This window comes from Lepisma saccharinum, unplaced genomic scaffold, assembly GCF_977018435.1.
Source record: "Lepisma saccharinum unplaced genomic scaffold, izLepSacc3.1 HAP1_SCAFFOLD_444, whole genome shotgun sequence".
Classification (NCBI taxonomy): domain Eukaryota; kingdom Metazoa; phylum Arthropoda; class Insecta; order Zygentoma; family Lepismatidae; genus Lepisma; species Lepisma saccharinum.
Window position 1 is genome coordinate 35,303 of NW_028143141.1, and position 23,416 is coordinate 58,718.

A 23,416-nucleotide genomic window follows, 5' to 3' on the forward strand; every position below is an offset into this window, starting at 1 on the left:
CAACTCTCAAGTCTCAACAATTATAAATTTTTGCTTAAATTTCCTATCATTTATACAAACAGTAGCACATATCACCTCCTTTGGTGCAACACTGTCAACAGCTAATGTTACTTTCCTCGTCCTAATAAATTTACTTCCAACCAGTGACGGCGCCAGGGAAATTTGACTGGGGGGGGGAAGGCTGGCAACAAAATATTGTAAGGGGGCAGTCACATTAAAACGCCCGAAAACACTACACATATATATACTTATATAATAATTATAATAATAATAATTATTATTATTATAATTATTATTATTATATTCATGTATGGTGTTTTGTGTGTGTCTTTTATTTAGAGTGGACGTTTACTGCCTAAATTTACTTCTTGATTACGAGTTTATCTCCACATGATTCGTTTTAATAAAGACATGAATTCTTTTTTATTGGTAAGTTGCGTTGTCTCTAGTGGCCTATTTCAGTATTGAAAGACATTCATAATTTTACAATTCATCGTCTTTCTTGAGATGAAACTACTGATATAAATATTTAAGTTATAAGATAATAATATAAATGATGAAAATAATGCTTCTAAGAGTTTAATTTTCTTGGAAAATAAATGTGACGTTGGAAGAAATGAATCTTCTTAAGTATTAGAAACAATGTAAGGCACTTAGTGAAGTGCAATTCTACTGTAGGAGAATTCTGCTCTATGTGCTTTGGAGAACACATTGCGCACCTTTGGTACGTCCAGGACTTGACATTTCTTCTCAATGGCAAGAACAGCCAAATGAGGCAGTTTACATCCAGCATCCTGTTTCGAGCAAGCCTTTTCAAAGATTTTAAGGACAACCATCTTCGTAACGCTGAAGAGTTTTGGGCAAAATTTGTGTTTCACCTTTCAGGGAAATGTTATCACAGAATAAAAAATCAGACAAAGGTTACAGTTATCTGATGATTCAAGAAATATTCTGACCCTGGCAATACTTCTATCACTCCAACGTATGCCTGTGCTACCCAATTACAGGCACCTATGGAGATCTTGGGAAGAAGTTCTTCGATTTTGATATGTACGAGAAAGAGCGAACCTGCATCCAATGTTTGAAGAGTGGCAAATCCTAAAAAGCGTTCTTTTACCTGCCCGCGATATGTTTTGAATCGAATTTTAAGTGTAATTTGCATTTTAAGGTTCACGTTCAATACATTTCCAAATAATATCCCCTCATTAGCTTCAAGAGTATCGAAGAAATCCCCTTTGTTAAGGTTTCCTCAGACTCATCATCTCGAAATTCAAGTCCCTGAAGAGTAAGAAACCGCGATGAATCCACCACAACTGACATGTAGGGTCGAGTTTTCTTCGATCACCTTTGGTCCTGGGTTCGATACCCAGTGGAGGCACTTTAAGCTGTAGGTCCAGTCCCGATTAGCCTTACTGTGCATAAATTGGACTTAAAACATCAAATCAACCAACCAACCAAATCTTGAATCAACTTTGAATGTCTTTTACTAATTAGCGTTGTCACTAACGACCACGATTAGAATAATTTGCCCGTACTACAGATGATGTCTTGCGGTCCTCAAAATATTCGTGATGTTTTAAAACCATCCACATTCAACACTTTTTCCTAGTTCTTAAGACTGGTTAAAACTTAGGTTAATCTCGGCTATTACAGGACATAAATGAATGAGAAATCACCTATGCCCAGGTCGGCGCTCGAATCTTGGACGAAGCAAATTAATATTTGTTAATCAAGTTGGTATTATAAGCAGGAAAGTGATATCATGCAGAATACACCACTTTGAAAAGGTGAAAATCGTCATACTCTTCTAAATGAACTCTTATTATTCGATATTTAATTAACTTCAGTTGGGGGGCCCGGGTGTGGGGGGGGGGCGAAGTGTCTGACATGGGGCGTCCCCCTGCCCCCTCTGGCGTCGTCACTGCTTCCAACCCTCTAATAACTTCGCTGCTGATAGCCTCACCTTCGAAATGGAAGCTTGTGTGTCGGCGAATAATACAAATAACTTGTGTTCACTGTCCCTCTTTCATTCAAAGTCTGCCGTTTTCCTTTTCAGTTTTTCCTGCAAAACTTCCTGTCAGCAAGCAAACCAAATTACAGAATTTTTATTGCCCCTCCCTTGCATCAACTTTCATTCCTACTTTAGGTCTGGATTTATGGCACGTACCCGCTACTGCAGGTCAACCTCGCCCTATGTTTGGTGTTTGCCCCCTGAAGCAACGGTGTCCATTGTTCAAAGCTAAACTTCTGTCAGTGGAGAACGGCGAAAAATAGTCTCGGAATACACCCTGGTCGTAAACAAGCTCGCGCCACCCTGACATTGCTGTCAGCTTCCCTCTGAAGTTCGATAAAACTACTTTGTGAAATGTGTTTAATAACGAGTGAAAATGTATACAGTAGATACTACATGTATTTTGCTCATAAACTTGAAGGCTAAATTTACAGAATAAAAAGAACAGCTACAACATTCCTTCATCTGATTTACAGAAAGGCTAATCGGGACTGTACCCACAGTTCAAAGTGAGGTTCAAATCACAATGTGCCTTCACCGGGTATCGAACCCGGGACCCCTTGATTACAAGGCGACGATGATACCACTGTACCATCGGGGAATCCCCTCATAGAACAAAGTTTCCTTCTACGACGATTATACAGAACTTAGTGCACTTCCTTCATTTGAAATCTATTCTATATTAGCCTCAGTATTTCGTTATTACAATCCAAGGAATAGTATTCTCCTTAAATAAGAAATAAAGAAATAAAAAAAAAACATTGGAAATAATCTTCAAACGGACGTAAAAAAATCGAATCCAACCACCTGCAGAATGCCTGAGGGAAACAACAAAGACATATCCGAAATTTCCATAACATTCTAATAATTTCGCAACCCGTGCAAATAATGATGTGGTAAAATCTTGTCGTGGTTCCCTGTAAACACTAAAATCACCAAATTACTTCTTTCCATATTTCCCGTATTTTCTCCTCCTCTTTAGCTCTCAGCTGTTCGGCGTGGGATAATGCAAGATTTTTTGTCCCTAATTATCTCCTTCTCTTAGTCTTGCTTATATCTTGGACTCCTTAATAACTTCCCCAACAACTCCTTATCAATTTGTACTGCCATGTTTCCTACAATGCTTTTCCTACTTCCTAATAATAATCACTTCTGTACACCCTTTGATGTAAAAATTAAATAATAAAAATAAACCATATCCGTCGGTCCGTTTATCTTTCCAACCTATAGAGCTGAGACTATTTTTACAAGATAAACCTCGGACGCAGACATTCCACGATCTTTTGGCCCCTCCTTCCACCTTCTCTACCTGCCCTTTTACTTGATGTTATTCAGAATTGTATTAGTATCTGGAGTACTATCGTAACATAAAGTTATTAACCTGGAATATTTTTTTAAAAAAAATGGGGAGTAACGCTGTGTTTCGAAAGAGTATAGGAAATAAGTTTAGGTATTCATTCATGCCTCTCTCTAGAATAGTCTTCTTATTTTGACTTAATACACGCTTATCAACGTTTCTAATTGAAATACTTTATTCCAAGCAAACAAGTATTTGCAACTGATTAAAAATTTTGCTTTTATTTTTTCGAGACATTCGAGACGAGACAAGACTTTTCAAAAGTCGTCCCGTCCCGTCTCGTGTCTCGTCTCGAAAACGAGACGAGAAAGGCATTCCGTCTCGTCCCGTCTCGAATTTCAAAAGGCTTGTCCCGTCTCGTGTCTCGTCTCGTTTTCGAGACGAGACGGGACATGTCATTCACACATGTCATTCACACATGTCAAACCCACGTGTTCCTGGAATGGGATGTTTTCATCCCCGGCTTCCAGGCTACTCGGGACTGGGCCTACAGTTTAGGTGCGATCTGAACCACTAAGTGCTACTACTGGGTATCGAACCTGGGACCCCTTGCTTACAAAGAGACGACGGTATCACCACGCCACCGGAGAGGCCCGATGGTCGCCTATTCTGATATGAAAAGTGAATCGATCATCCTCTGTGCATTGTTCTGAGTCATGAAGGGTGTGGAGGTAGGACTCTATGTATTTTCGATGTCGGCCAAATTGATGGGCGTCGGCAGAATGGAGGTCAGGCTATTGATAAAACTTGAACAGTAGAAACAATAACAATAGTATATTATCGTGGTGGTGATTATTAGTCTACAATAATAACTCATACGAACTAATAAAAATATACAAGTGTTCTGAAATGCAGTCATTATCTTCTGCTGTTAACTGTTACACACACTGTTCAAGCAAAATATAGGGGAAACGTTTAGTACTAAAGTTTATGTTGTGTGAGATCTAACATAAAAATGGTAGAATGTTAAAACACACTGCTTCGTGTATTTAGCATTGAATTCCTTTTCGACCTAATGAAGTTTTCATTGGTTATTCTGCTCGAGTACTAACTGCACTTAATTTATGTTATTAATAACTTAATTATATATATATATATATATATACACACACACACACACACACGACGACGGCAACCCCCATTTCCCCTCTCTCTACGCACCTGGCAGTAGTGATGGTGATTTGATCAGGTTACATTACACCCCAGAGCTGCCTCCAGAAATTACTATTTAGAGACTGGTGAGCTCAAGGGACAATCCACCTACCGCCCACACCCAGGAATCGAACCCAGAGTCTCCCGCGTTGTAGTCTGACTGGATCACTGCGAAAACGCCTCAGCCATAGCTGAAGAAAAAGTACCAGCATCACTGCCTGGAAGGGTCAAGTTATTTATTCCTCGCCAGACCACAGGAGGGAGGAAGGAGGTCCGCGCGTAGCAGAGCTCGTGAATCGGAGTTGGCAGCGGGTTGACCCGATGAGTCAGCAAGACGGCACGGAGTCCACACGCCCACCACATTACGGTACCAGACAGGTCGCCCGCTCAGCACGACGGAACCATGAACCATAGGCAAATATTCATTCACACAATCCTACGAGTCGAATCCAGCATTTCCCAAGTTCATAGACTCGAGTTTGCCTAAGGCGCCAAGGAAGCAAAGTTTGAATCAATCTTTGGAAATAACGCAGTTAAAGTAGCAGTTACTTTTTCGAGCAACGATAACTCTTAAGAAGTTGCTTTTTCTGTAATTTTCGCTGGGGATGAAATTTTCTGTTGGCTACTGAATCATAGGTTTGGGGAGTTCATGGAATGCAGGAGTTGATTGTCATAAAAATTGTGATAAATGTTCCACTATTGTCAGCAAATTCACAACTCCGCAAACCAAGTGTAATTGTTTCAGAACACATAGTAAAGGCCTGGACGTCCAGAAGGGGATCAAGAAGGACACCGATCCCCTACAAAATGAATGTCAACCTAAAATTATATACTTCACATGTACAATTTCGTTTTGGTCCCAGTAAATTATGTTAGTTATTAGAATACGTTGCAGAAACATAACTTCAAACTGAAGGAGTGTTATTTGAGGGGACAACGCTATTATGAGAGAAAAAGGACCTCGTTTGGCCCTTATAAAAAATTACCTTGCATGCCGCTCCCTGAAAAAAAAAAAAAATACTGTGGACATCCCTCATATTATCGCAATTATACAGCATTTTGCTAAACGTAAGGAAGAGGGTGAGTGATGATATAGATGAGATTTATCCAGACATAATTGACACCCAAGGCCGGGACTCGAACCCAGGATCGCTGCCCTTAGTGGTGGAGTGGTTACCACAGTCCGTCATGACACCAGGGATCCAGGGTTCGAATCCCCGTCTAGGGTATTGGTGTTCTCTGCGAGTGTCCATCATATCATCACTAAACATCATCTTCGCGATTATCCTAAAGTGGCAGAAAAGCGAAGTAAAATAAGCCAATCATTCGAACCTAGAACCAAAATTAAGTCGATCACCAAGGTGCAAGAAATAAAAAAGGAGCCGAAAATAAAACGCAAGTCTTGGCATGCTTCTTCACTGACCTTCGCTTTCTATAAAGGGAAAAGAAACTGTCTCCTCTTCACTGGTATGGAATGCCGCTCATCCGTTTTCGCCTTTTGCAAATGTTTCGAGTTCCTGTCCCCATTCCTTTTGGGCAGCTCTTTACTCTGCGGGATGAGATGACATGACGTCACCGGGTCCTGGTTTGGGGCGTGGTTGCACCGAGTTATCCTGACTGAAGGCAACCCCCGATACATATAAGCTGTCAGGAATGTCGAGCGGAAATTCCTCCGATGACTCTTACCTGTTCCTGGCGGCTGGTGTTTCGGATGCCACAACAGCGCGCGGTCTATTATGGACGACGCCCGCGGGGGGTGCTTGTTAAGCATCGCCGGCCGCTGACTCAAGCGCCTACGTGGGAGCAGAACTAATTCACAACTTCTGATGAACTTTTCCAGGGATGAAAATTGTGACTGGACTGTAGTAATTTGGGCACGTATATTTCTGAAACCTGGTAATGAACCATATAGTGGTGACGTCACAGCAGACGACAGAGCACGATTTTGAGTCCAAACAAAGCGGCCAGGTGTTTTTCTTCTATTTGAAGCCATAGAATTTTCCATAAGAAGGGGTAGCTTAAAGAATTGTGACAGCAGTTATGAAACAAAATTGTGATGCCTGATGCATATCGTACATCAATGTAAAGATGAGATTTCAGAGAATACGTCTCTACAGGGTGATTCAGAATTCCTCTTGCACACTTCTAGCAGTTGTAGAGGGGACTTAGTAGATCAAGTTTTAATAAGGAACCCATGTCCGGAAAGGTAAGATCACATAATTTCATATCTCCATCATCTAATCGGGCAAAAATGGCATGTGATGGAGTGACACGATGCGGAAAACGCTCTGCATACAGAGGTTGCACAGCTCTACCATTACGTCCAGCTTCGCCGTAAATTAACAACATGTCGGTGTTCTCGGCAAACGTGTATTCGACCATACTGTACTGTCTTCCGCAACGACTGAATAGCAACTGACGTGAAGGTCGAAGCACATCGGATTATAAACAGATAACGTTGGAAGTAGCACAGGTGTCACCAGCACACATTCATTGAATTAGGTTTTATTTACGTCGCTCTTCTTCCACTTTTCGCGATGATGAGGATGAGTAATGATGAAATTGATGAGTGACACTCACAAAGAACACCCATAACCCAGAATGGAATTCGAAACCGGGACCCTTGGCGTAGCAGTGTCCTGTGCTAATGACTTCGCCTCGTAAGGCGGCCGGTAATTTTGGCACGTAAATGTCTGAAACGGATAATTTGATTTATTTTACTTCGCTTTAGCCACTTCTGGCTAATCGCGATGATGATAAAAACGTACCTTAACATTAATAAACGTTCATATGCATTTCTAAGTTAACTAAACCAACGTTGAGGGTTCATTATTAACAAAATTTGTAATGTATTTAGGTTGGGACCAGTTCTTAAGGTTCACTATAGCGAATGTTTGCTACATCCATAGTTGAGTGTGTGAGCACTGGGAGATATAGTGTGCAAAACGATTTATGTAGTTTTTTTTCACACATTGGAATTTGTAACTTTCGTCTTTCGAAAATTGCGTGCATTTCAAGGGCTTTCGCTTTATTTCGCGCTTGAAAAATCTAGCCAGGATCAATCCGCGAATGTTTGTTTGCCTAATAATAAAAAAGTTGAAATCCATGTTTCGTCGCTTTATCATTCAAGGCAAGCGTCTGAGTAAGGCCCACTTTAGACGAGAGTATTTCCTTTATCATTTATTCTTATAGCATTTATAAAGCAGACAATACATTATATGGAGGAACTTATGTAACATTCCGGTTAGCATTTGCGATTACGATTGGAAGTGTACAGAAAACATTACATAATATATGCAGCAGGAAAGGCATACCTAGTTAAGGCGGTTTCCATTAAATAACTAATGCATATAAAGAGCAGGAGATCTTATTTAAAAGAGGAAATGGTTATTTAATTAATGACATATTGTGTTTTGAAACTCTATATCAACCTCGGCTAATTATATACATAAACACACACACACAGAGAGAGACAACACATATATTGATTATTTCTGTTCTTGAGCTGGTGTTTACAATTGATTAATTGTTGATTAAATCCACTTTATGCACAGTAAGGCTAATCGGGACTGGACCTACAGTTTAAAGTGGGATCCGAACCACCAGGTATCGAACCCGCGACCTCTTCATTACAAGGCAACGACGCTACCACTGCGCCATCAGGGAGGCCTGTTTACAATTGAAACATATAGTGTATTCTTCCTTACGTGTACTGTATGTGTTATAAAGTAAAGCAGCATCTACGAATTTCCACCTCGAGCACTTGTTAGGAAACTCTTTCAGGAACCCGTGTCGAAAACAAGAGGGGGTGGAAACTGAAAATACAAGGGTGGATACTAGTCAAAGGTTCTATCTGTGAAATATGCCATGGAATATGCTATTCGATCCTAGCAGAAATGTTCAAGAAAATGTCTAGGAAAAAGCTTTCGTCTAAAGCGGGTTTAGAAAAAAATGGAGAAACACTTTCTTATCTTGTTTCCCGTGAGCGTTTGTTACTACCTAGTTAATGCAGAAGTTGGTACGTCACAGTACACACATGTTGGCCTTTTTGGAGATCGTAATGCCCACACGCAAACAGAGCGGGTTAGAGACAAAGACGTTGAATAAGGTGATACGTTATTGAGGTCTCCAATAGAGTGGAACAATAATTGTACGGTTCCGCTTTCATTGAAATGAGAACCTACAAGGTCGATCTGAAGGTTACTCGGACAAAAAACTCTTTAAGCCAATAAAAATCTCTCGCTCAAACAACCAATTAGAGCTGGCATGATCTTTTCAAAAACAGATTCTTGTTGATTACCATGCATGCATGTACATTGGGTGGGTGGGCAATGGTCATCTGTTTAGCATATTCGCATACGCTTTAACATAACATACGCAACACTATGGTTGAACTTCTACGCAATGGCGTAGTGGTAAAGTCATCGCCTTGTTATCAAGGGTCCAGGGTTCGATACCCGGTGGAGACACATAGTGGTTAGGACCTCAGTTTAAACTGTAGATTCTGTCCCAATTAGCCTATCTGTGAATAAAGTGGATTTAAAAGAAAAACTGAAGAGCTCAAGATAAGGGATACGTCATCACATAGACAATTCACATTTTATCACTCATTAGTAGGGCTAGGTTTTTTATGACCTAGCATATTTATTTTGGTAAGGGTGATGTGTTCCCCAAACATATAGAAATGCATATTGTGAAGAAACTAATACAATTAAGGTACTTTTTAATGGCATATTTTGGCATATTTCGCCATTTCTGTGTAATAGAGCATATTTTGATTCGGTCATATTCAGCACATTTTTGCATTTTCAAGAAATATACAGTCATTTTCGAAGTGGATTCGTTCTTACTCACATGTTTACTCGAGTTTTTTTTTCTTTGGACTGTACCAAAATCTTTTTCATTTTTATTTAATAATTTAGAGTACGTATTCATTGTGCATTTGCAACTCAGGGCCAATAAAGTGAACCAAACATAGTACGTACGTGAAAATATTTCAGCATGTTAGATATTGATGTTTTAAACATTCCAGTTATAAAGGGCATATTTTTCAAACTATAGTGCATATCGTAAAATTTTAGGTCATAAGAGCTTATTTTATTTGGCATATTTTGGTGATTTTTAGGTCATAAAAATCCTAGCCTATTCAAAATGGGGGGGGGGACCCAGGGGATGTTATCCCTTGATCAAGAAAACCGGAAATCCTCCAATTGCTTCACTGTCTGCATGTTGAATCATGTAAGCACACCCTCACCAACAATCTTGTCCTGAGCGTGGTGCTGACCATAATTACGTATTATCACCTCGAACTCTGGCCGAGGTCGCAAATGTGTGGAGCTCTTCCTTAATGGCACTGCACAATACACGTAATAGCTATACAACATGAACGAGACAGGCATTTGTTTTCTGGAGACGAGATCAAACAGGCAAAAATAAGCATTAAAAACGAAGATAGGCACACCACTACCCCACATCCGGTGCCGGTTTTACAACCGCCAGTGATGTAATTCGACTTGTTAATTGCACCAAAAAAAAAAAAAAAGGAGACGGAAAAAGCAGCATAAGACTTTCGTCACCATCAAGGATCCTCGATCTTTTATTACCAGAAAAAAGATTGACATACTTCACGAGATGTGATCATTTACAGTTCATTTCGTGTCGACGTTCGCCGCTGCAAAATAGTAAATTGCATCTGACGACATTGCCAGGCGACAAGAAGTCCGAAAAACTCCGATATCTACGTAGTTAAGAAATCTCTATATCTCGTCTTCATGTTATATCCACACATTAATAAATTCTTTGATGTTCATATTCACGTTTTACGGAACTTAATACTTCATACTTCAGGATTTAAGTCTGGCGACAAAGATCGCCATATTTTTATTGTTAATTTTCAGTGCTTCACTGACATCTCCCGAGTACCACTTATCGTAGGAAAGGGCATAATGCACCCGTATTTCCACACGAGTATATTATATTATTTCACTTATTTATCTTCATTACTATTCTGTATCACACACACATGAATACACACGTAGCTACAGATCTTCATGGCGAAGAGTTCATCACAGCGTGCTACGGCGCCAAAGGTACCGGTTCGAATTCCAGCTTGAGCATGGGTGTTCTTTGTGAGTGTCCCTTCTTCAATTTCATCATCACCGTCGCGACGAACAAAAAGTGGCAGAAAAGAGAAGCTAAATAACAAAAGTTCAATCCACGCACACACACGTTTTACGGCATTCGTTAAAAGTCGAAAATATTGGAATTGCCAGTAATATATAAGCACAATTTTCTTTCAAATGTACTAATGCATATATTTGTTCTGGTGTTTCTGGAAAACTATATCTGTTTAGAATTTCTTCTTCCTGGAACACTTAGAACCTTCGTGGAGAGTGCATCAGCTGCTGTCTAAACAACAGTAAATACGAGTGATGAATGAAAAGTGATGCCTCTCACCTTTTTATCTCAACAGATGGTAGCCCTGACGCGCTACAAACTCTCATTCCTTTACATCTAAATTCATTTCAGTTTGAGAAAAGCAGTTCTGTGTGTACTGGCGTGTTAGAATGGGGGATGGCGTTGGAATTCCTAAAAACAAGAATGTCTATGCAAAGGGGGTAATATAACAATGAATACTAAAAGAAAGGTACAACCCTTCCCTTAAGATATTCCGGCCACTCCGCTGAGGGTGTGCTTTTACATAAGGCTTAATTTTGGAAGAACTGTTGAAAAATAACCGTATTTAGCCAAGTGTGTACCTTTCAATTTGTAGGGTCTTGGTACCTAGTCATTGATGCTTTGTTGAAGTCTCTTTTAAGTCCACTTTATGCACAGATAGGCTCATCCGTACTGAACCTCCAGTTTAAAGTGAGATCCGAACCACAGTGCCTTTACCAGGACCCCTTGATTGTTAAGGCGACTATGTTACCACTACGCCATCGGGGACGGCATATAGCCTTTAGTGCTCTCACGCTAGGGCCTTCCCGGTGGCGCAGTGGTATCGTCGTCGCCTTGCAATGAAGGGATCCCGGGTTCGATACCCGGTGGTGGCACATAGTGGTTCGGATCCCACTTTAAACTGTAGGTCCAGTCCAAATTGCCTTTTTGTGCATAAAGTGCACTTAAAACTCAAGCTAGTAGAGACCAATATTGTCCGTGATGACCATCATAGAGGCGACTGCTGGACACGATTTAAGTAGGCAGTCTGACCACTCAAATGGCTGTTGTTGCGACAGAACGTTTGGGCAGACTAAAGAAGCTACAATTACAAAGGAATAAACATGATAATCATTGTCAGGATTTACTTTCGAATCTAGAAAGGATGCCGTCCGAAATAAAATAAAAGAAATACTCCTTCACCCAAAAGAGTCCAGCAAAGCTTCGTCCCACATTAGCACCGGACCGTATCAATACTTTCCTCCCGTAACTGCTTTTCCTTCGGACGCTTAAGCAGTGTTGCCAATCACGTCTCTGTTGACTAGTATAAAACTTGTGCTTGCAATTCAACAAAACTACTCTCCATCCACAGCAAGAACGAAATTAATGTACACAAAACCACGTGACTTGTAGGAAATAGTTCCTATTTATTGCCTTGACCCTCAAAATATTACTCGTACTGTGCAGCTCCAGATTTCTATGTAGCAGCTAAGGTGAGTGATGGCTTCATCGCATGCACTATATTCCTACGTGTACAATTCCTACACAGGTGCCTTTCGAATAACCAATGGGGTTTCTCACAAGCCACGTGTATTTCTTTTCATCGACTTTATTCTTGCAGTGGACAGGGACTAGTATCAATTACTGGTGTGCTTAGGACGGGAGAGGGGCGATATATTCACCTTTGGCCCTTTTTAAGAAGGAAACAAAGCGAGGAAAGATAACAAAATAGAGAACTGACTCGTTTGACATAAACAGTCTGACCGCCCCTACAAAAATTTCTGGCGACGCCTATGCTCCCTAATACTAGGACTTGATGTAACATAACACCGTTTTGGTGTTGGTGCAAAACTGACGCTCTTCAGCACCATCTCTGGTGCCTTGTTACGTCACTGTCTGTCAAACTACATCAAGTGTCCGGTGGAGGATCATAGTGGTTCGGATCCCACTTTAAACTGTAGGTCCAGTCCCGATTAGCCTTACTGTGCATAAAGTGGACTTAAAACACCAACTCAACAACATCAATACATCAAGTGTACAGGCTTTTACACTCCAACAGATGTTGATTTACGTTAATTGTAATGCTCTTGGTCAGTGGCGGCGATTGGGTTCCAAAACGGGGGGGGGGGGGGGCAAGGATGGTTATTTTCCCTTGGTAGATATGGTTTAGTATAGTGAGGGAGCAAAAGTGGCAAAAAGTGGGGGGGGGCAACTGGCCCCTAATTGCCGCCACTGGTTTTAGTGGGACCACAAGCCAAAGAACCTGCGCAAAACCGCGTGGCAAAGTGGAACAGGCTTTTCCATGTTCCGAGCTGAACAAGGCTTCTGGTAGAAGGTAATTTTGTTCGTGGTCGCTCTATACTAGGAGTGGCTGACCTGGGAGATCTTCATTTGTTTAATTCGTTATTTACTGTTTAATTTTTGCTTAACCGCATTATGTATGGTTTACTTGTTGTTATTAATATCCATGATGTTTCCCGAAAAGATTACTTTGAATTGCGTTAATATATGTAGATTGATAATAGTGACGTCCAAGTTTTCATTAAACTTGATCAAAATGTAAGCAGCTATTTGTTATAAGGGAACAGTAGGATGATCCGTTGAAGATGAATAAAAGGAATTGCTTCCTAGGTTGTCACCTATATCACACTTTTTAGTGTAGCAGTGGTAATTTCTGTAAGATACCGAGAGTTGACACAAATGAAGGGACAGATACGACTGTCTCATAAGGAAACTTTATTTTCAGTTTTCGTTGAAAACAGAAATAACGGATATGTCAAACAGGTTGGCAACACTGGACTTCTCAGATATTCTTCTGGGAATGTTACGTCAATGCGCTAGAAACGAAATACATAAAAAACAAGTAACAATCAAAAGACTATCGGCAAACTGTTTGGATTGGTCTCTCTCTCCACCTGTCTCTCACGTGTGGCCTTCCAAGGCCCCAAATGAGAGGAAAAGGTGACGGTTGACAAGGGAGCAGCATGAGTGAAAGGGAAGGCATCGACGGACTCCAGCACGAAGTCTGCTGGAGGCGCGAGGCGTGCAGAATCGAAATCGCTGCCTCGTTGGGTGCATGCCAGACAGGTATCTCGAAATCTCGCTGGCTCGATTGGGCGATAAGCGTAAAATTATATGTTGAATCTTTCGCACAACACCTACCGAGGTCCACTTCGGAAGCGTGACCGATTCCAGACAAGCTGGAGCTGAGAGATGGTGCTAACCAGTAAGCTGTTCCGAACCAACAGAATGGCCTCAGGATGGCCGGATGCTGAACAAGAGATTTCGCTATCGAGTTCGGGTATTACGCGGTTTCCAACAGGGATGGCCAGAAATTCCGGATATACGGATTTCAAATTATCCGATATCCGTTTCGAGTGCATTGGATAATCCGGATAGAACAAAGGATTTGTGGAAAATACGTACAGTGATTTGCTCTATTTTACTTCGCTTCTTTGTACCACTTTTGGCTAATTTGCGAAGATGGGGATGACTGATGATGTGATGAAATTGATGAATGGACACTCACAAACATTCATGCCCAAGCCGGGATTCGAATCCAGGATCCCTGGCGTCGTAGCGCGATGTGCTAACCACTCCGCAATGGAGGCCGGCTAGAATGAAACACGAAAGTGACGAATGAAAGAATTTGTGGATATTCCATAAAACGTATAAACGATAAAACTGTCCGGAAAATGCACACATTCGTATATCTGGACATTTCGGATAATCCGAATATCCGGATAATCCAGACAATTTGGACATCCGAATAATCAGAATATCCGACATCCGGATATTTGAAATCCGGACAGAAAATTATTAGATATCTGGATAAAATTGTATCCTGTTTGGCCATCCTTTGTTTCCACCGCCTTTGACCTTTCATATGGGGTCCTCCTCCATGGAGTAGAGGTAACGCGTCACCTTGAAATTAAAAGGTTCCGGGTTCGATACTCGGAAGCAGGGACGTAGAGGATCGGATCCTATTTTAAACTGTACGTCCAGCCCCGATTAGCCTTATCTTGGCCTAAAACGGACTTCAAATTCGAACTTATATCTTTCACATGGAGCTTCGAGGCAGGCAAATGGTTAGCGCTCTCGACCTTGGGGCGAGCGGTCCCGGGTTCGATTCCCGCAAGTTTCGGTCTTGGCTCAGCATCGTGAAGACAATTAGTAAGCTACTTCAAAAATAATAAATAGCAGACTCCGGTCTCGAAAGACAGAGAAAAACAGCGGCGACGGGACTCAATGCACTGATCACGCGTCGCGCAATGCGAAGCCTTTTGCCAGACTCTCCCTGGGAAATCGAACCCAGGTCTCCTCGTGACAGTTATACGCCCTACCGACTGATCCACCGCAACAGAAGATCATATATCTTACACAGAAAATAATTGATGCTGATGCAAACTTAAGTAATGTGTGTATATTGATTGACTGATTGGTTTGTGTTTTAAGTCCACTTTATGCGTAGTAAGGCTAATCGGGACTGGACCTACAGTTTAAAGTTGGATCCGAACAATGTGCCTCCACCGGGAATCGAACCCGGGACCCCTTGTTTACAAGGCGACGACGTTGCCACTGCGCCATGGGGGAGGCCCCCAATGTGTGTATATGTATGTGTAAATACTAGAGTCGTTTTCACGTTCAGAAGACACAACGGCGCTTATGGAGGAACCGCACAGTGTTGCCAATACAGCGCTAGCTCATGTCGCCGGGAAATGATGACCTTCCTTCACAATGAAGGTGTTACATATTTTGTATATATAATGATAATTATATGTAATTATTAATATTAATATTATACTGTGAACGTTACAGTTACCCTTTTTACTATGATCCATTGCGATCACTACACACGCGAGTGTAATGCACGAATATGACACTTCAGAAATCACTTAAAAAAGTAAAAATCACAGAGAGCTCACACAACTGAAAACACTTTTTCGGGAGAGGGAAAAAGTCTAAACAGACCAAAGCAGATTTCTCACTCCAGTAAGGGGAACCTGGCACATGGGTTAGATTAAGTTGCAACCCAAACAAACAAATGAGTTATGGCCCACGTGAACTGATAAGACGTGAATGACTCAAGCAAGGCATGTCATATTTCTATCTTGAAGCCCCATATTTTGTCACGTGTTGGAAAGCCTTTCAAGGGTTAATATGGTGTCTATGAATTTATGTGTACGTTGGAAACTGAAAGGTGATCTTCATTTCAGTATTAATGTCGACAGTAATGTAAACGAAAACAACGTGTATTTGCGACAGCACTAATGTTGATCACAACAGCAGCATTGGATATGTCAATTATTAAATTTAAGTAATTTCAATTCTATTATAACAAACAGCATGAAGTTCATATTTTTACTGAATGGAAATAAAATAACTCGAAAACTTGGTGGTGATTAGCCGGAATGCTGCGGTGAGTCAGTTCAAGATGGCCAGACAACGTCTCCTTACTTCGCGCGCGGTTCGGGTTAAAAAGAAACTCCAAATGCATAGTTCGGGTTAAAAAGAAACTCCAAATGCATGGAAGTAATATTTCTGGGAACCTTTGAGAGTTATAAAAAATAATTTCATTATTTTCTCCACAACTTTGTCGATGGAAGTTTTTACTTGGAATTACAGAACAAAAAATGGCCAGCGACGACATTTTCTACTGCACGAATATAAAAAATCTCCACATACTTTATTTGAATATTTTTTAATGCAAATATGCTTTAAAGTATTGATAAATTCTGAGTACCACCGTCACCTATGACAATTAAAAAACAGTGTCAATTTTTTTCATAATGAAAGCTTCAATTTTACGGCATGTTTCAACGTTAGGAATGAAAACAATGTAAAAATTGTGTTTTCACAGAAAATTTGCGTTTTTAATTTATCTAAAATTATGTAAGCAAGTTACCAGTTTTTTGTGGTCACCATCGTATTCTCTACAAAATTTCCTGCAAAACTGCAGGTACCGATTTTACTTAAGCTAAATTTGTAAATCCGGAAATTTGACAACAGCGCGCTCGTATTTCCCATAAGAAAAGCATTGCCCATAAGAGCCCATTGTGTCTTCTGAACGTGAAAACGACTGTTGGCTGATATATCGCCCAGACGATATATCGTGACATTGAAAAAATATCGTCCAGACGATATCAACTAGACGATATATTGTCACGATATTTTGGCGATATATATTGTGTCGGTGTCACGATATTTGTCCATATATATATATATATATCGTGGAGACGATGTATCGCCAATATCACGATACGGAAAAACTATCGTATCGTATCGTCTGTGACGATATATCGCGATATCAAATTTCTGATATCGTCCATCCCTGTCACTACATACGGACTCAGAGATCGCTCATACTAAAGGAGAATTAACGTTTCGGCAAAGCATATTTTTATCACTTTTGTTAAATCGCGACTATGAAGATAAACAGGTAATTAATTATATGAAACTGATGAACGGACAATCACAAAGATGGGCTGAAACGCGGAACTCTCAACAGCGAAATCGTGAGTAGAACACTCAACGCGCCTTTCCTTCTCGTTAATTGTAAACTCTGGGCAATGGTACCCTTTAAATCTCTTGTGTATATCGTTTTTATTCTAACCGACTCATTCGCCATTCACACACACACACTGACATGAACCCTCTACACAGAACCGCCGCCCGCTATCACATGAGAGCGGACATTGTGCTACTTCGTCCTTGCCTCAGAATAGTTCGACCTTGGGTGAGGGGGGAGGGGAGTGGAGATATGCCTGGCTTCCACTACGTGAACATGTGTGACGACTATGAGTAAATAAACTTCACTAACAAAACACAAACGCACGAGACAAGTTGCACATGACGCACATCATGACGCCAAAGACATTGCCGACAGCTCAGAAACGGAAATCGTAGCCAACAGAAAGGGCACTGCACACAAATAAAACACAACAAATTGTGATTAAAATAACCGAAGAAAAAGCACTGAAGATGCACGCATAAAACATCGTCGCTACAACATGCACAATAGCGTACACAAACAATTTCACGTGATATAAAAGTGTACACCTAATTAAACTGGCCAGTAAAGTAAAACGTCGTTAATCCGGACTGGCAAAAAAAGATAAAAAATAAAAAAAAGCAGAATGCAAGGTTTTAAATGTGTCTAGAAGTCAACAAGAAAACTTCCCAAAGAAAAGGTAGTCAACCACTGATGAAATTCTGTTTCCCGCAAACTTTGGACTGTATAATGTATTTAGGCCTATGCCCTTTAAATACACCCTAATAAACGTGTTTTGTTGCTATAAACGGAGTTTTAATGCACTTTCTACTGTTCATTTAGGTTATTTCAGTTAATCCGGACTTTCGTTACACCGGTCAACTTATCCCCCCCCCCATTAGTCCGGATTAACGAGGTTTTACTGTATTTCGTAAGTTTGCACAGTTAAATCAGCAACTATGGACTTCTGGCTAGTTTCGACCTCTGCAACAATACTATAAATAATCGTGTATTGTTAAAGTGTAACATTTTCTCATGCTTTAGTGTAAGGTGGGAAATGGATGAACTATGCTGATAAGGAAAGTTTTAAACACACACACATATTGGCACAGAAAACTGAAATCGCATATCTATGCGGGAATAAAAATATTTTCAACACATGTATGTAATATGTGAAAATAGCTATTTCATACTAAGCCTGGACAATAAAGTTTAATATTGTACACAATGTACAAAAGTATTGCATCTAAATACAGACAATTACTTTTTAAACTACGGGACTCTACCGTATTCTTTAAAAAACATCTTGTTAATATTACGGTATATTACCATTTAATATATGGATATTCGTTAAACTTCTTTAGTCACCTTAAATTTGACGGTGTCTGGTAGGCAACGAGATCAACAGCCGTAGACAGTTATTTCTACGGCAAACGTTTTGCAACATGCTGTTAAAATTTGTAATATTTGCAATATTCTATCACTAACTATTTAAGTCTGCCAGTTAATTTACAAAAACGGTATGCAACCGTTTATTTATTTAAATTTGAATATTTTTTCATATGGCAGACAATGTGTGCGTACGCCACAAATATATTCTTGATTTTTTTATTTATGTTATTTCGATGGCAGCGAAAATTGATGGTCCTAAACCGTTATTGTTTCTACGGCTCTTAACGGTTCCAGGAAGCTGCTGTGCTTGGAAAAAAGTAACTGTGTATTTATTAAAAAGCAAGGTACATGAATTATATCTTCATGTTCACTTTTTAAAAATAACAGCCGACCTCCGTGGCGTAGTGGTTATCACATCGTGGGTCCCGATATCGAATTTCAGCCTGAGACTAGGTGAGTGTGTGAGTGTTCCTTCATCAATTTCATCACTCATCCTCATCGTCGCGAAGAGGCAAACAAAAAGCGACGCTAAACAACACTAAAATAAAAAGGGACAGAATTTTGCAATAAATTACAGGCTTTTAAAAAACAGAAATGCCAGATTGGTTAATTCGGTAATCTGCAGTGGTTATCACAGGGCGCCACAAGGCCAGGGGTCCCGGGATCGAATCCCGGCCTGGGAGTTCTTTTGCGAGTGTCCCTTCGTCAATTACATGATATCATCACTCATCCGCATCTTCCCGATTAGCCAAAAATGTGGCAAAAAAGCGAACTAAAATACAGCAAATCAATCAAAATCAACCAATCAACTAACAAGGCAACCACTCTAAACGATTTGATTTGATTTAGTTTATTTTACTTCGCGTTTTGTGCCTCTTGGCTAATTTGCGAAGATGGGGATGAGTGATGAAATGATGAAATTCATGAATGGACATTCACAAACAACCAAGCCCGACCGGGATTCGAACCCGGGACCCTTGGCGTCGCAGCGCGATGTGCTAACCACTCGGCCACAGGGTCGGGCCACTCTAAACGAGTTGAATACTAAAACAATCTAGCAATAACGTTAATGTACCTTGTATGCTGGTTTATTTAACTCTCAAACGAAACGAGATAGTTCAAGAATACGTCTTAGATCTCTTGTCTCTGCAACTGCTCGCACCGAAGGAAAAGCAAAGCACCACACTCCCCAACTGAACAATCGGGGTTTGAACTCGCCACTACCAACGTACGTACAAAGAAAACGAAATATTTCCAAACCTATCCACTAACACAGCAACAGTCACTACAAAGAGACCCCTAACTAAGGTCGGTCGGGTTTTTACACGAATTCTGACTCATCAATGAATAAAATAGACGCAAGTGGCCAAGCAGGGCGCAACGCAAACTCCCACGCCAATTTATGCGAATGAAAACGTCTGGCAACGTAGTACGTACGGTATTGACGTATCCGTAGCGTGTATGCAACCAGACGTACGAGGATGACTCCCACGTTGCAGAAATTCAGGTCACGGATTACTCATAGGGAACAGGAAGGGTAAAACCAGCGTTAAAAATAACACCCCTTCCCGAAAATAACTATTTGTAAATCGTCGTGTCACCATCCTCTCCTTATCATGACAAACTTAAATACATTCGTCACGAGGACAGGTTACGTTGGAGTTCAGGGAATGAGCGTTTCGTTTCTTAGTTCATCAACATACATTCTCATCGTCACGACTAATCTACAGCATGAGAAATACGACGAAAAAGTACAATGGCAGCGGTTGGGAGGGGGGTCGAAGGAGCGGATGCCCCCCTCTTTTGCCACTTTTTACCCCCAAACAATGGCCTTTTCTCTCAATGCCAAGCCTTGTCTAACAAAACAAAGTAAACTTTCCTTGCCCGCCACCCAAGTTTTGACATCCAATCGCCGCCACTGAAAAAGTTATCATACTCATTGATAGGTACACAATAAGATGAAAGAGTAAAAAGGTAAATGTAAAGTGCTCCCCTGTGCTTAGCACCACGCCATGAAGGCGTATAGGGGGTGTGGGGGTAACGCCCCACACTTTCTTGAACCGGTCAAGAGTGGGGGGAGATGTGACCAGCATTACGCCCCTGACCGCCTTTAACCCCCAGGTACCGCTGGACGGGCGCCGGGCCCGCTTCCAACGTTTCAACCGACCGTGCATCGAACCCGGGACCTTTAGCATCGTAGTCAGACGCGTTACGGACTAAGCCACCGCTGGGATCAGAAGAAAGAGTAAGGAAGCTTATATTGTGTGATTACCAGTGCTCGAAAAATCTTCATCAGAGCTAGGCGCCAGCTCTGAAAATCAGGCGCCAGGAAACCACCTACTAGCAATTGTGCATACTATAAGAAACTGAACCGGCCACTGTGGCGGAGTGGTTAGCACATCGCGCTACGATGCTAGGGGTCCCGGGTTCGAATCCTGGGCATGGATGTTTGTGAGTGTTCATTCATCATATCATCACTGATCCCAACTTCGCAAATTAGCCAAAAGTGGCAAAAAAAAAAAAAAAAAAAAAAAAAGCGAATCGGGGACAAGGTGTAAGAAATTGTTACTGATTCTATGGAATGTTCACAACGTTGAAAAAAAATAATAATTTGCTAACTTACGCTGTACTGCAATTTGAACTTAGAATTTTCAAAATTTCGTACATGCAAACTTAAAAAACGGCAATATTACAGCAAAAGGTCACAATCGCCAGACTCACATTTTTAGTCGCCATGGCGACCGGGATTTTTTGAGCCCTGGTGATTATCATGGCTACAAAGGTTTATTATATGAATATATGTTGGCCCCCGTAGCGCAGTGGTTAGCACATCGCGCTTCGACGCCAGGGGTCCCGGGTTCGAATCCCGGCCTCGGCATGGATGTTTCTGATTGTCCATTCATCAATTTCATCAAATCATCACTCATCCCCATCTTCGCAAATTAGCCAAAAGTGGCACAAGAAGTGAAGTAAAATGAAGTAAATCAATCAATTTATGGAGCATGCGAGTTTAAGTGTTAAGTACATTTATGCAGACAGGCTAATCGGGACTGGACCTACAGTTTAATTTGATTGATTGATAGGTTTACTTTACTTCGTGTTTTGTGCCTCTTGGCTAATTTGCGAAGATGGGGATGAGTGATGAAATGATGAAATTGATGAATGGACATTCACAAACAACCAAGCCCGACCGGCATTCGAACCCGGGACCCTTGGCGTCGCAGCGCGATGTGCTAACCACTCGGCCACAGGGTCGGGCGACCTACAGTTTAAAGTGGGATTCGAACCACTATATGGCTTCACCGGGTATCGAACCCGGGACCCCTTTATTACAAGGTGACGACGTTACCACTACGCCATCGAGGAGGCCCGATGGAGTATACCAATACATGATTATGTTCCAATGTTTGTGATATATTATGTTCAAGTTAACATAATTTTAAAAAATGGGTATTGTCACGTTTGGAGTTGCAGCTAGTGGCTTTAATATGAACTATTGTACATCTAAAGAACGGTAAATTGGATACAATCTCCTAAATTTGTGGGACCAGCCTCTTCACCGGGAGAAGTACTATATAAATTAAGTACCATACCTCATCGCGACGATGAGGATGAATGATGATGTGATGAAATGAATCGAGGGACGGCACAACACAAGCCCTACACAGGATTATTCTGGTTGTGTAGGTCCAGGCGCCAGACCCTAGTCAGCCTGTTACTACGGGGGAAAAAAAGTGCTGACATTTGACTGCCTGCAGAGAAGGTCACCCCTTACAACCCAGTGTGTTGATTTTAACGGACATGAATGCAACTGGAAACAGATTAGATAAAAAATAAAAAAAACAGATTGCGCCAAAACTGAAATAAAGTTATTCTTTTTATTTTATTATTTTTTTAATGCCTTATATCAGTGGTTCCCAAAGGGCGCCGTGAAATGTTCCAATATTTTCACTGAAATGACACTTGTTACTCTACACATGGAGTTGGACTTGTCATATGTTTCTGAATTTGAAATGCGTGTTTATATTTTAACTTAAGGCGAGGAACCTAACCACAGTAACTGAGCGTTCCAAGCATACAGGAACCTATTAAATAGGTTCATCTATGTTGCAAGTGATAGATTGGCCTACATTCTGACTTGGGCACCGCGGAATAATCTTGAAACACTAAGGGAGCCGTAAAACGAAAAAAATTGGGAACGACTAATGTATCAACCTACTTTCATCTGCAGGTTTCTAAGCATTGCAAAAGGTAAAAATTACTGAATTTCACTGTTTTTTTTTTAAAAAAAAAAAAGAACGTATAAGTATTCAAGTCATCTTTTTTAGAAGACATGGACGTCAGTGATCCTTAAAGAATTCATTCTACTATTCAGCTTTACTGAAACAGAGTAATTTGTGTGAAGGCAAGCATATCCCAAGTGATTTATTCATTGTATGTATTTAAAGGATATCCTTGCTGTCCAACAAATAAAACAATCACTACAGCACATACACAAACACATATTGAAAATTACATGATGATAAATAAAATTCATTCATGAACACAAATGACACCATTGTTTCCCTTCATGTGGGGGAACAGACTAATCTTATCGCTGCTACAGCTAGCAAGTTCAATGAAACTGGAAGTTGAGTAAACATTCGGGGGAAGAAAGGAATGCAGCTTGACAGGGAGCGAAGTTCTCAAACTGAGATGATGTGCATGGGAAATCCCAATTTGCAGCGTCTTCCTGATGTGATCGAAGACAAAACGTTCTTCAGCTGCAAGTGGTAGGAAACTTTAGGCAAACGTTTCGTTACAAATCGACAGTTTGCGCGCGCAACCTCGATTGCCGGTTTTTGCGTGTTTTCTACTT